This window comes from Triturus cristatus, chromosome 5_1, assembly GCF_964204655.1.
Source record: "Triturus cristatus chromosome 5_1, aTriCri1.1, whole genome shotgun sequence".
Classification (NCBI taxonomy): Eukaryota; Metazoa; Chordata; class Amphibia; order Caudata; family Salamandridae; genus Triturus; species Triturus cristatus.
Genome location: NC_140587.1, coordinates 762,842,080 through 762,857,631, shown reverse-complemented (window position 1 = coordinate 762,857,631; position 15,552 = coordinate 762,842,080).

The following is a 15,552-nucleotide window of genomic DNA, read 5'->3' as shown; positions in this document are numbered from 1 at the left end:
TTTAGTTGTTGATGGATTCACCTCTAGGCCTTTCACTCTGCAATATTTGTTGAGACTGTGGAGTACGTTCTGCAAGCCACTAGGTGTTTGGGACAGCAGAATAGTGTCATCCGTGAATGTTAAGGCGCAGATGTAATTGCCCCCCAGTTTTGGCGAATCATGGACACAATTTTGGAGATGTTCGACCAGATCATTTACATATAGGAGGAACAGAGTCGGCGCCAGGACACAGCCTTGGCGCACTCCCCTCTTGATTGGAATTTCATCAGTAAGCTCGCCATTTTTGCCCCAACATACCTTGGCATAATTGTCCTGATGTAGCCTAATGATTTGGATTAGGATTTTGTCAGGTAAGTTTTCCCACAACTGGGCCCTTAGGATGCAATCAAATGCTGCCTTTAAGTCGATAAAGGTGATGTATGATTGGCTAGATCTTAGTCTGGTATATTTCCAACATAAAGTAAGGAATCTAAACACTTAGTCTCTAGTGCTTGTTTTCTGCCTAAATCCTGCCTGGCACGATGATAGTATATTCTCTGCTGCTATCCAATCAGTAAGCCTGATTAAAATTTGTTTGGCATAGACCTTCTGTAGGATGTTTATCAGGCTTATAGGCCGATAGTTTGCAGGCTCTTCCCTGCTGCCTTTTTTATAAATGGGGACTATCTCTGCTCCCTTCCAGGATGCTGGCACCGGCTGCCCCCTAGCTATTGGGTTTGTTAGTTCATTTATGTATGGTACCCACACTTTCTGGCTGTGTTTAAATAAATCCCCCAGTATTTTATCAGGGCCTGGTACCTTTGATGGCTTAATAGCTGCTATAGCAAATGCTGTGTCCTCCATGCTGAATTTTAAAGGCGGTATTTGGCTTGTAGTCAAAAGAACCCAAGAATTACTTTCAGAATGGTTAGTGAGGTCTGGATTAACAGCAATATCATATAGGTTTGTGAAGTGCCTCTGCCAGGTGGTGGGATCTAGGTAATGATCAGAGGCCGTCACATCATGTTTCGTTTCATGTGTCATTAATTGCCGAAACATGACTTGATCCCCGTTGTTTGCTGCTAGTATGAGCTCTTCCCAAATACTATCTTCCCAATTTCTTGGGGCTGTCTTTTGAGTTTTCTTATATCTCGTCCTTTCTGCCCTAATCTCGAGTGAATTTGTATTTTTGAGGGCATTATTAAGCTGGGATTTGGCCATCCTGCATTCCCCATCATCCCAAGGGTTCGATGACTTGGCCCCTGCCTTTGGGGTGCCTGTTTTTGTCCATGGTTTAGTTAAGTGGACTTGTATTTCATCCACCAATTTTTGGTGGATGTCTGTTATCTTGCTGATTTCGCGGTCTTGTTCCAGATAAGGTCCTACAATGTCACTAAAGGTGTTATAAATACTGGTGAGGGGTTCAACTTGGTCTAGTACAGCAGGCCATCTGACTGATCTTCGGTTATTAGTTACCACAGGCTGTCCTAGTTCACCTCTTGGGTTGGATTCTGATGTTGCATGGGTTGGGAAGTATTTCCCGTCAAGAGTTAAACATAGCGGAAAGTGGTCGCTCTCTGATCACTTATCGACTTTAAAATCCTGTGCATATGCCCAATGTGGTGTAGAGATAAGTACATAATCTATTCTCGACCTGGAGTTTCTTCTTGAGAAGGTGTTTGCACAAACAAGGTCTGAGGGGAAGCAACCTTTCAGAAAAAGCTGACCTAATCCTTTAACTCTACAATTGTTTGTCACTTTAAAATGTGCTGTTGTATGAGAAGTGTATTTCTTTTGCTTCCTCACACCATATGATGTATTTCTTTTGCTTTATCACACCATACGATTTCCCTCAGAGTCATTTCACTATATTAAATATTCTGCTATATTTTATAATGAAAAGAGCATTAGTAATGTTGAACTTATTGAAGATATGTGTTCATATGGTCTCATGAAGACTAATTGATAGAAACGTTTCATTGCTTTTGACTAGTCCTTTGTCCATACAATATAATGCTGAAGGCTAAAAGAATAGGCCTGCAAAAGCTCTCCTGAAAATTTTCCTCATCTCTAGTTCAAGACATTTTAGAAACTTTAAGATAACTGCTCACTGGTGTGAATTTTACCATGAGAAATATAAGGAGATACAAGAGACCATCGGACGACCCATTTCTATTTGACAAACCTTGCTAAATGTTGCAAATATTTGATGTTGTCATGTATACGTGTTCCCAATTAGAGAGGGAATACCATTCTTCTACCCTTTCCCAATGTCACCTTACCTTCAATGTATTATGCATTATCTTTTCCTTATTCTTGTCCAGATTGCTTTGTGCTACTGCTAACAGCAATTTCCTATTACTCTGATCCTTTGACAATGAAATGTTTCTCTTACAGCTGATCATAGCTACTGCTGTGATTATTTTTATTTGATTAATTAACAGGTTGCTGCTGCAACTAGTTAGGGAACTCAGCTGAGTTTCTTGAACTACTCTTTATGAGGGGTTCATTTTTTGGCTAACTAATGCTCCAGAATCATGCTCTTTTCCAAGAGAACTCTTTATGGGTTCTTATTTAGATTTGAACTCTTAGACTAAGATACACTGTCTATTTTATGCCTATTGTAACAAAACCTTTTCTTGATATTTCTGTAAATTGACTAATCTGAATACAAATGACAAAAACAATACTAATATTTTGATGAGAAATAAAGCCTTAAAGCTATTTCATACTTCTCATCATTGACTGCGCATTAAGTTACTGAATGATGATGATTATATTTGAAGGCAAATTTGTTTCTGCCAAGGTGGCCAAGATCTGTTGACCTAAAGATGGAGGAACCTAAAAAAATAGGAGGTTTTTTTGTAAGTACTTGGGTTGGCACTGATCATCAAATTGTCCTCCCAAATTCTGGGTGGTAACAGTGGTAATTTTAATATATGTTACTTTACATGTATTAAAATGGTTATAAAACCAGTAAGAGACTTCTGAATGTATGTCCATCAGTTTCCACTGAGTACTGAAACACATTAGTTGAAGAATTCATCAATTAAAACTGCTAATATCTGAAAATTAAATATTAAATAGCTATTGATAAAAGATGTTACAATATATTGAGTGTAATATATTTTGGGTTATGACTTTACATACCTTTTATGATAAGAAGCCAAGTGAAACTATTCAAAGTATCATTAAAAATATTTTGTGTTCAAACTTCAGAAATCTTCAACTGCCTCCAATAAGGAGAACTGTCTTGATAGAGAATGCATGTTTTATTGATGAAAATGGAGGTATAAGACTATAAGGTCCATTGGAATGATATTTATGGGCACATAGTATGATGCCATATTCGCAGTAGTCAATGCTTTCAGCACCATCTTCTCAACCACCACCTTGTGCTTTTCACTGAGACTCAAATCATATCCTTCCACTACTCATGCCATAGTGTACTGCTCTTTCCTTTCAATCAATTTAAAAATGATCCTATTTTTTTACCTCTGTGACTGCCTATCCTTAACAGCTCAGCCTTGTGAACTGAGTTTTAAACATTTTATAAATGTGAAACCTGTTGTTTGTTGTTTCACCAGGCCTTATTGTCACTCATAGTTCTTTGTACAATAGTTATTATTCCATTCTAAAAATGTAAATCATATGTACCTTTGTAACATTTGTTCATTCAGCACAATAAATAAGAACTACCCATTGTACAGATAATTGACTACACTAACCAGCCATAATAGCTACCCAGCTACTGTTTTTGAAATGAGGGGTTGGGATTACAAACAGCTCTGATTTCAGCCTCCTCATGTTCATAGTAACTGAACATCAAATTAAGATCCAGTTCACTCATATGAGGAGGAAAGCACAGTTCTTCCTAACACACTTTATTATGACAAATGACTAGGAAATATCATGCTAACCTAGTGGGGGGAATAAAGACATCGTAGAGGAATGATACAAATGAAAACCTCAGGATAGATCTTTGAATCTATCTGGAGGTTTTATCAATATCGGTACTGTTCATCCAGTCGTCTAAATGTTTGTCCTGAAGAAACCAGGCAAACATGTTAGGAATGCTAGCCATTATTTTGAGTAAATTAGGGATTACCATAATTAGTAATTCTCTGAACACTGCACACACCTTTTAAACAAGTTATTTTAGATACTGCTTCAACTATCAGACTGATATTACTTAGCTTCCATACTGGGACAAGTGATGGTCTGTGTGCATCAACTATGGGGCTGATTACGATGTCGTCCGGAAAGCAGTCCAACCAAACCAGCTTTCGGAATGCTTTCCAAAGAACTCAGATTTGGGGAGTCCAACCGACCAATTACGGTGTGTCTGAACACCGTTCGGTCAGAGTCCCATTGACTTCAATGGGAGCCTGTTTTCCGAATGAGAACACAGGCTCCCATTGAAAAAAAGGGTGGTTGGGGAAAACCTTGCACCCTGTGACAGGCACCCCATGGTGCCTGCCACACTGTACATGCATGGAAAAGGGCGACCCATGGCTACCCCCACGGGCCCGATTCGGTGGGCTGTGGGTGAAGGGGACCTGCTACAGGCCTCCAAAGACAGATTCTGACAAGCCGTTTTATGTCGGGCAGACCGAATCAGAATGGCTATCCCAATCGGTCATCGTACTCGCTCATTCAAAAACAGTGTCCATAGAGCTGTACAATTCGGCTCCAAAAGGCTTGGGCTGTCCAAATGCCTTTCGGAACCGGTTCAGACTGTCCAGAAATGTGTCTGAGTCAGTAGGAAATGAGGCTTCCGAATCAGTTTAGACAGAATCGGATGCCATTTGGAGCCTTTCCGAACGACATTGTAATCAACCCCTATGTCTCTAAACACTATAGGAGGTATAAAGTTTAGAGTTTATTTTTCTAAACATGTTTGCTCATATAAATATGCTGTCAGACCCTGTTCAGGGTTTCACAGGGAAGGTTTTGGCTGCTAGGCTTCAACTGTGGTGGGTAGGGTCACTTAACACTGGTATCCTGGAGGCCACCTACCAAGGTTCTGTTCATTTGGTCAGGTACACCCATTCTGTACTCAACTCTCATAGAAGTGAGGGCAAGACTTGTCATGGAGGTAGTGTTGTGTAGTGCCTATAAAACTCTACAGGATCTGCACGTTCACAGAGCATACACCGTAGGATTGGTGTCAGACTGATTCTGAACACCCCCACCGAGTATGTTGGCCACTTTTATCAGCTAGCTCACAGCGCCACTACAATCTCCTCTTCCCAAGGACAGAATAGTTCTTGGCAACCATCGAACTTGACAACCCTGATCCCTCAGGACCGTGGAAACAATATACCACTTTTCGCCCAGTCACTCATGCTCACCAAGTCTGTTTTAGAGAGATACACAGAATACACAGGCTGGGCGTTTTCAATATGTATTTATTGAACAGTTGTTATCCTGGTGTAAAATAGATGACATGCAACAACCGTTAGACAGCAAAAGATATAAATGATTAGCAGTACTATGAAAGTAAACAGATGGCAAAGCTCTACCATCTTGCAGTAATTATGAATACATACAAGTATATAGAATACATGATAAAAAGATGCGTACTCCTACGATGCCTCCCTAACTAGATGTACCTAAGTGTAGCTAGCATGTGTGTAGGTGTTAAGCCAAGAATCCCTCTAGGATAAAGTCAACCCCATTACCTGAAGTGAGAGACTGTGGGACCCAGTCCTGGTCTTGAGTTGGAACCCCGTGAGGGATTTTAGACTACTGCCAGCTGGAGTATCTGCATGCAGGAACCTCAGCGTCTCTGGTCAGTGTGTCAGTTGGGAAGTCCTGGTCTCCTCTGTCTATCATAGCAAGATGTTATGTATATATACTCATAGGTCTCCCCAGGGGCCCTACCTCGCTGTATTACTGTGTCAGACTTAGGATGACGCCGGGCATGAACTTTATACATAGACATTATACAGGAGATAGTAGCCCTGCTGTGCTTCCAAGAATCCTCCTGCATAATGTATGAGATTTCGAACTAGGGAAAACCCGCGTTCTGAATGCAGTGTCCTATCTAGGTAAAAGGTCAGTCCCTGTAAACCGCTATAAGTGTAATGTAGGGAAGAATATAGGTGAAGGGTTACGAACTTACCTGGGCCTATATCAGGGTACCTACATGGAATATAACAGTAGTGTGAGGATCAGAGATTCAGAACTCAACACTCAATCACCTATTATACCATGAATACTTGAAAATGAAAGAGCAAACTAAATCAGACTCAATGTACAGAAACAATAGGGAACTGTCCAGCCCAGTACTTGTCTTAGTAAAAAGAGACATACTTTAATAGTACAACACAATGAGATAGTAGACACTTCTGATAAAGGTCCTGTCCCATTGCAAAATTCTAGCATAGTTTCAGCTGCCACAATACTACAATGACCTAACGGTAGAGGAAATCTCTTTAGCATTAGGATTGGTATAGGTATGAGATGTCCAGTGGGCTATTGTGAGCAATCAGTAAATGTGGGGCTAAACATATCAATTCAGTTTATATCTTGCAAAAGTGTTTAAACAAGCAATAATTATTCTCTTCCATGTGCAGATCTAGTTTTATTGCAAGACACAGTCTTATAACGCGGCATGTACCTAAATGTCTGTCACATATTACATGAGCACTGCAATTGCTGCTGTCCACCCATCACAGTCAACTGGGCAGCATCTCCATCAGGAGGCGCTGGGTTGCAGCTGTTCCCCTCATGAATCTCACAGAGAGACCTATTGACCCTTTACAGCTCAGATAGGCACCGGTCACCCTTCAGATTGCAAAGTAGCTGTTCTGGGTGTAAATGTCCACTGTTATGTAAATTCCAGATACATGCTCTGACATTCCATATGTATGTCAAGTGCATGTATGTACAGCGAGTATGTTGCACATGTATGATAGTAGCATACTGTGTACAATGAGCATCTGAGTACTAGGACCAGTGGGATTGATTTGGGATGGTCTCTGCTTTAGCATGGTAGAAAATGAAGGGTGGATACTGCTTCCTCAGACAGTGGAAATTAATTGACTGCCATCTCTTGACTAGATGGTGGAGGCCCAAACACCAAAGTCAGAAGGATGGAAACAGGAATATACTTAGAAATTCATTGAGGATCATGTTAGCAAAAGGCTGCTGATATGTTCTTCTTAAGCACTTCAGTTTCGTTGGGGTAATGTATGGAACTGTGTTTCTTTTGTTCTAGGTGAGAAAGGTACTAGGAAGGGCCTGCCCTTTTGACTCCCTGAATATTGTTTCAGCAAGGCTGATTACAGTCAGGTTCAGACAATTAATGGCACCTCTGTTTTGATTACACTTGCTTGAAGTTTTCATACTTGCTCTCTGCTGTGAGAGTCTCACTTTTCACAAACACTCTATCTGAGGAGCAGCTAGAAAATGACATGTGATCCAACTCAAAATTGTTCTGAAATCTTAGACAGTTGACCCATCTCCACTAACTGAAGAATGTGTATATAAGTGGGATCCAAGCCACATAATTGCTGATGTCAGACATTCCTCATTGCCTCTGATGTAGAAGCTCTGATTGTCTCAGAAGCCACAACTGGGAGAGACACCTTAAACTGCACCTACCATTCAAGCATCCTTTCAACACCCGTCCTAAGTTAATTGCTACTGTCAATGGAGAGTACTGCCTTGTGAGCTTGCTGTGATGATCCTGCCCAAAGATCAAGTTCTGAGTGAGGGCACTACAGCACCTTCATGTGGTAAATAATTTTCCTTTACCTGGACTTAATTTGATACAGAAACATAATTAAATAGCTCAGTAAAATGAGAGGCAGAATCCGTGGTATTAGAGGTTCGGAATGGGCTTTATTCCAATGATCGATTATAATCGGTTGCTCCAAGTTCCATCACCACGGAGGTTCAGGAAGTGAAGTACATACTTTATTGACAAGAAGTAACCTTTATAGTACATACATTACAATGAAGCGAATGCAATAGGCGTAACAATTGATAAGGAAAATGACGATTTGTCTGCGTAACCAAAAAATGGGTGTAATAAGGAGTAAAAAGGAACATAATTGGTTATGATGTCACCTATAGGTGGATCTATAAGATAATACTTGGCATAGATGCGCGCGCAGCAGTATGACGTGTGATTGACGTGCAACTAGGGGGTGAAGGGGACTTGACATTTAGCTCTACATGTGGAGACAAAAAGTCTGGGGGGTCAAGTCAACCTAATCCCAAATCATATCTAACATCCTATGTTTAAAGAACTATGTTATCCACAAAAGAAGGACTCTCGGACAGAATCTATTCTATACTGACTGTGCGTGCGTGTACAAGCGTCTGAATGTCTACACTGAAAGCGAGGGGGTAGGAATATTCCATGGTAACAGGGCTATGAGTTACTTGCATGAGGACAGAGAAGTCGAGCCTTTTGCTCGGTAGTTGGAAGAATGTTTACTTAAACTACTAGACAGGAATGCATCGGCTGAGGGGGAAGCAGATAACTCGAAGGCGAAATACAGTTCTTGGCAGAGAATAGGCTGATGTCAGGCTTCGTGAGCCGCGCAGAGAATAAGACAAAGTTCATGGTCACAGATGCAGGCTCGAACTGGAGTTTTCAGAGGCAGAAGGCAAGAGGAGTTTGATGACAGAATCAGGGCCTACTTGCCTGGACTGTAAAAATGGCATAAGTGAACCATATAAAGCCGGTGGCCTTTCATATTTAGGAATGGGATATCCGGCCTATTCATGGCGGATCTGACAGAGGGCATGTTGACGGTGGACGCACATGTATTTGCGTCTTCATAACTGGAACTGGAGGGAACATACATGTACTTGTGACATGCACATAGAACCGTTGGGGTCCAAGATAGGGGACATAACTGATCGGAAAAATCCATATTTCCACATTCCCTCCTTGTCCCCTACTTGCCCGTTAAGAGATATCAATCTTCATCAATCCATTGATCTGTTAATATAACATAATTTGTTCTTCTTTCTTCTTCCGGGACGAACGAAATCTTGGTGGTGGAATACACGTTGTGGTACACAGACCACAAATCGCTGGTCCACATTGCAGACATAGACAGCAACTGAATAGTATGAGAAGGCCAATACCTAGGAAGGATAAAACTCTCCATCCCCAGGCTGATATCACACTCCAAAACCAACTGGACCAAGTCCAAGTGCCTGGGTTCTGGTGTATCTGGTTTACAATCTTATGAAGGCGAGTGATGGCTTTATATACAGATGGCGAATTTTCTGGTATGAATACGCAGCAGCTTGATCCGATGACCCTACAAGCTCCGCCCCTATCAGCCAGGATGACGTCAAGAACAAGACGATTTTGAAGCACAACAATCCGCATAGCAGACTGCTCTTCCGTTAAATTGCCTAAGGCGGAAATAGTCTCGTTCACTACTGCTTCAAGGGTTCTAGTTAATCTACGTATCAGTTTACTATTAGTAACAGTACCTATATAAGGAAAGATGCCTTTATTGAAATCTGTGTATTTTTCCCATGCTGTTTCAGTGTAATCGACAATTGGGAGATCTCTCCGCTCTCTGTTGTGTATTAAATGAATATTTCTGTAATAATCAGGAGGAGCTAGGAAAACAGGTGGCAAAAGGAATGTAATGTAGCAGGTACCATCCCAGTCTAAAGGTAGACGCATATATGCAGTCTGACCACATATAAAGTAGGAGTGGCGATAAGCTCTAAATGAAGATTTGCCTTGATCACTGAATTCTACTGTAGTGGTGCATTTACTATGGCCCATATGTATGGAACCAACCTTTCTTACACATAATTCACCCTTTGCTGGGAATACTGACATGGTGGGCAAGACTAGTTCAACTTCGGATACGACATTTAGAATCATGAGATTAGGTGTAAAATTACCTAATCCATATACTTCATTTTCTAGATCAGTTCCTGTTCTCTTGGGGCGACCCTCCTTGTCAGGGTAGCAGACCTTGAGTAAAACTAGGTTCAGATTTCCCCATACCCAATGATCTTGGTAAACTGCTGTGTCTGAGTCTATGGAATTGATTAAACTAAACCATGCTCCACAGGATCCATTATGTGTAAACGGATGTGGAAAGAAAGGCAGGACTCCTTCATAATTCTGATAGGGAGGGAGTCGGCCACACACCCAACAATTAGTGGCATTACTAGTCTGATGGGAATGATGTAACATACTAATGAAAGTGTTATTGCGCAGCGCAAGTCTATAAGACAATTCATGCGGAGGTAAGTCACTAAAAGAATGTTCAGCAGTAACATTATAAACATGTCTAGAAATAGGGTAATATATGTGCAACAATATGCTTGCAGTAATTATTAAAAGACTCAAGAAAAACAAGATTATTAATGTCACTATGCAATGGCTACGCAGTGATTTACAATACGCCTGTCGTTTCATCATTTTTCGCGACTGTCCATGATTCAGGTCTAGAGGATACATGTCAGAGACAGATTCAACCGCTTCACCTAGGAGAGGACTTAAACAATCAAATCGTCTGACGTTCTAGGCCTCAATTTAACTTTATAGAGTTCGGTTTCAGTCTTTTCAACCAAAGGAAGTTTTGAATCAGTCTGTGAGGGAGTGCAGGGCACAATGTCTATATCCGAGGATTGTCCATGAAATTTCTTGATATGACTTGAATGAATCCAGCCCTTGCGGCCCTCGATCTTCACGGCTGTTCTTGTGGTCAGCAGAACCAACTTGGGTGTCTTCCACCTGGGCTCCAGCTGAGTCTTTCGGTCGAAATTTTTCACAAACACGAAATCACCCGGAACTACGTCATGGGGTTTCACCTCAGTGTTGTCGGGAAATGCTGCAGCAACCTGTGAATGACAAGATTGTAGTGCAGACATCAAGGAAGCCAAGTAATCTGTCAGCATATTACAGTCAATATCAGTTATTTTGCGTGGTATGGGCGTCCCCCACATATTTAGTGGTCTGCCGAAGATCACCTCATACGGGGATAGCCCTGTTCGAGAGTGTGCTACCATTCTCATGTAAAAGAGTGCAACTGGTAATGCTACTATCCAGTCGACACCTTTCTCTCTGCATATTTTGGACAGTCTGATTTTCAGTATCTGATTATGTCTTTCTACGAGACCTGCTGCCTCGGGGTGTCGAACACAGTGGAATTTCCACTGATATCCTAGCAGAAGTGAAACATGTTTCATTAATTCGGATGAGAACGGCTGGCCGTTATCTGAATAGACAACACGTGGTAAACCGTATCGTCGGAAGAATTCTCGAACCAACTGTTTGGCAGTAGTCGGGGCAGTGTAATCTGAAACCGGGTATGCCTCCGTCCAACGGGACAGAGCGCAGACAACTACGAGAACATATTTGAATCCTCGACATCGTTCCATCTGGATATAATCCATCTGGAGGACTTCAAAAGGGTGGTCAGGAGGATGAAATCCACCCTGTTCTACGGGAACGCTTTTGCCTGGGTTGAACTGGCAACAGATCATACAGGTACGGACCTTTTGTTTGGCTGCTGCTCGTAAATGTTTATTGAACCAAATGTGTTGAATGCTGTCTAGCATAGCTTTTTCTCCTAGATGCGCTGGACTATGTATAGTGTTAATTATAACTTGGACCATTGAATCAGGAAGGAACCAAACAGACTTTTCCTTCATCATCCATCCTTGGTCCGTTTGGATCCCTCCTAATTCAGTCCATTTCTTTATTTCGTCTGGTGTAGCATGTGTCTGTATGTCAATTACGTCAAGGGTAGGATCTTTAACTGTCATACAATGTGTCGGTGTCGGGACTATTGTCTTTGTCATGTCGGGGGTTTGAGTTTGAGCAGTCTGTTTAGCTGTTCTGTCGGCTAGATCATTGCCTTGGGAAATGATATCAGTAACCTTCGTATGAGCCTTACATTTCATAATTGATATTGCAGTGGGTAGATGTATTGCATCTAATAAGGCATGAATGAGGGGTCCGTGCTGAATGTGGGCACCGTGGGAAGTTAAATAACCTCTCTCTCGCCACAGCACGCCGAAGTCATGTACAACTCCGAATGCATAACGTGAGTCAGTGTATATGTTGACTTTTTTATTTGTGGCTTGAATACAGGCTTGTGTCAGAGCGATGAGCTCTGCGGCTTGAGCTGACAAAGTATTTATACGATTAGTTTCAATGACTTCAGTATCTGTGGTGACTGCGTAAGCAGCCACTAACTCTCCTGTACTTGTTCTCATACATGAACCATCTACATACAACGTCAGGTCTGGATCTGACAATGGGACATCTGTCAAGTCTTGTCTGGGTTTTGTCGTTATAGTAATAACTTCAATACAGTCATGAGCTAGTGGGTCTGTTCCGGTTACTGGCAAAAGTGTGGCAGGATTCAATGTGTTACAGCGTCTGATTTCTATATGTGGCTGAAACAATGTAAGTTCATACCCTGTAAGTCGCGCTATAGTCAAGTGTTGTGTTTGCGTTCTATTTACAAGGACCTCTACTGTGTGTGGTACTTGAACTGTCAATGGATGTCCTAACACTATGGCATCGCTTTGTCTGATTGCTAAAGCTGTCGCTGCTACTGATTTCAGGCATGCAGGCAAAGCCTGAGCTACTGGATCTAATGTACTAGAAAAATAAGCACATGGTTTGTGTGCACCTGCTTGTTCCTGTGTGAGTACTGACAAGGCAGTACCTTCGCGTTCTGTAACAAAAAGTGTAAACTGTTTTCTGTAACATGGTGTTGCTAAAACAGGTGCTTGACATAAAGCTTTCTTTAGGCTTTCAAAAGCTTGTGTATGTTCTTGAGTCCAAGGGAGAACAGTCGATGTGGCTGCCTCCTGTGTTGTCAACTGAATGAGTGGTTTTGCTAGAAATGCATACTGAGGGATCCACTGCCTACAATATGAAGTGAGGCCTATGAAAGCCCGTACCTCCTTTTGTGTCTTGGGTATTGGCATGTTAGCTATTAACTGAATGCGGTCGGGTGTAAGCTGCCTTCCCTCCTTGGACAGCGAGTGTCCAAGATAAACAACTCGCTGGACACAGAATTGCAGCTTAGAAGGGGACACCTTGTGCCCCTTTTCGGCTAGAAATTGTAAAACTGTCAGTGATGCTTTTTCACATTCCGGTTCGCTTCTCGCGGTGATCAGCAGATCATCAACGTATTGAAGCAGAGCAGTGTTAACTGGCATGTGGATACTATTGAGTTCTCGTTTCAGTGCTTGGCTATAGATGCTGGGGCTTTCTGTAAATCCTTGAGGTGCGCGTGAGAATTTAAAGCTACGTCCATTTAAACTAAATCCGAACAAATATTGGCTTTCCGGATCTATTGGGACGCTGAAAAAGGCATTCTTGAGATCAATTACAGTAAAGAATGTTGCTTCGGAATCAATAGCTGTCAGTAATGACGAGATATCTGGGACCACAGGAAATTGTGGCACAATGCATTTGTTTAACTCGCGCAGATCAATAACCAATCGATATACTGGCGGGGCCTTAGGATCTGTTCGTTTAAGAATCGGAATTATCGGTGAATTACATACATTGGAGTCTGTTTCTACAACTACTCCTTGGGCAATGAGCTCGTCAATGATTTGTAGTAAAGCCACTACAGCATCTGGTGGTAACTTGTATTGTCGCATTCGTGGTAGCACCACTCCTGCCTTTAATGTGACTCTATATGGTGTAATATTCATGCAACCAACATCAGTAGGGCCTTGTGCCCATAGACGTGTAGGTAAAGTCTGCAGTCGGGGATCCATGTCTCTAGACACATAGTGACCTTTAAAATCACGTAAAAACAACCTTACTCCTTCCGAAGAACAACATATTATGGCTCCTAGAGCTTTCAATGTTTTTATTCCTAGCAAGTTTTCTGGACATGATTTAGTAAGCAATAAATCTGTAGTTCGGGTCAGAGGTCCTATCGTAAGTGGCAGAGGTTGTGACACTTCATTAACAATAGGTTTTCCTGAAAAACCAAGGGAAATATTCTGTGAGCCTGAGAGGGGTGCCCCTGGAACTTCACTACGTTTTATAGTTGTTCGACTTGCCCCTGTATCGAGTAAAAATTTCCTATCTTGGCCTAATAATTCACTATGTACATAAGGTCCTTCTTGATCTACAGGAATCTCGATAAGGGGTAAATCAACTTCCCTCTCTAGGCTAGTTCATGCGTAACGCTGATACTCAGGATATTCATACTGTGCGGTCTGATACATTTGTCGTGTTGTTGTCTGTGTGGCAGCAACAGGCAACGGTGGTGCAGCTGGCACAAACTGTATTGGCTGTTGTGCGGCTGGCATGGCCTGGGCATGCTGCAGAGCTCCTTGTTCATTCTGCTCTTGTCTAAATGGCCGTGGTCTTTCTTGTGTTTTACCTATGGCGATATTATGTTTTAAAACTGGACAATCGTGTACATAATGACCTGGCTTTTTACAATAATTGCATGTCCCTTTTACAGGTCCTGCTGAATCGGAATGTGTCATACCCTTTTTTTGTCCTTCAGCTGGAACTGTCTGGGAAACTAGCATTTTCATTTTCGTGTCTTTCATGCGTCTGTGTTCATGTTCTTGTTCCTCTCTAATTCTATTGTGATGGTACTGTAACATTTGTAACATTTGTGATGGAGTGTTACCTTGCCAGGTACTCTCGAATTTTAATACTCTATTCTTTACTGGTGGCAGGGCATTTTCTACTAATTTTGTTACAAACAGATGTGGGTATGATTCGCTACTTGCTTTTATGCCACTATTTATACCAAAACATTTCTCAAATCGGGCATAGTAATCACTAGTGTCTTCATCTTGCTTCTGTTTACAGGCTGAAATTGTACCCCAATCTTCCTTTTTCGTAGTTAATAAACGTGGCAGTACCTGTACTAATAAACCTGGCAGTGCTTTAGTTTTATCCCCAAGTCCTGCTCCTGCAGTTCGGGCCTTTTCTTCCGCTTCTAACACTGACCATTCTATCTTTTGGTCTCCTACCTCCCACTCTTTTTCCTTGAGTTTCTCATAAATACCAGCAGGCATCAATACCTTTAATATTGTCATAATGTCGGGATAGGTATACTCTCCCATGAGTAACATGTCTTTAATTTCTCGGTGAAAGCCCGCTGGATCTTTGTCATGACTGGGTACCACTTTCTTCATTTGTAACAATTCTATTTTCGATATGGGCGTATATACAAATACGCGCTTGAACTCGTTGTCCTCGCCTTTTATTGGGTGCACTTCTCGTAAAGGGTTCTGTCTGTCCATGTGATACGTGGTTCTTTCCTTGACGGGCAATGAGACATGCTCTGCGCATACAAAAAGAATATACTGCTTTCTTGATTCTAGAATTTCTTTAATTAATTTAGTACCTGCACCTCTCCATTTATTCATAAGCAATTCAGTCAGTATGTCAGGTAAGGGACCAGGGTCCGAATGCTGACTTCGATATAGTATAATGAGTTGTTGAATCATATAAATCCCAGCTAACCTCTGTTCATCTGGGGTAAGATTCAAAAATGTGCGTACTACTGTATCATCACTATATTTTCCGGGACTGTCCACCCAATGGACAGCTGCCCTGGCTAAATCTTG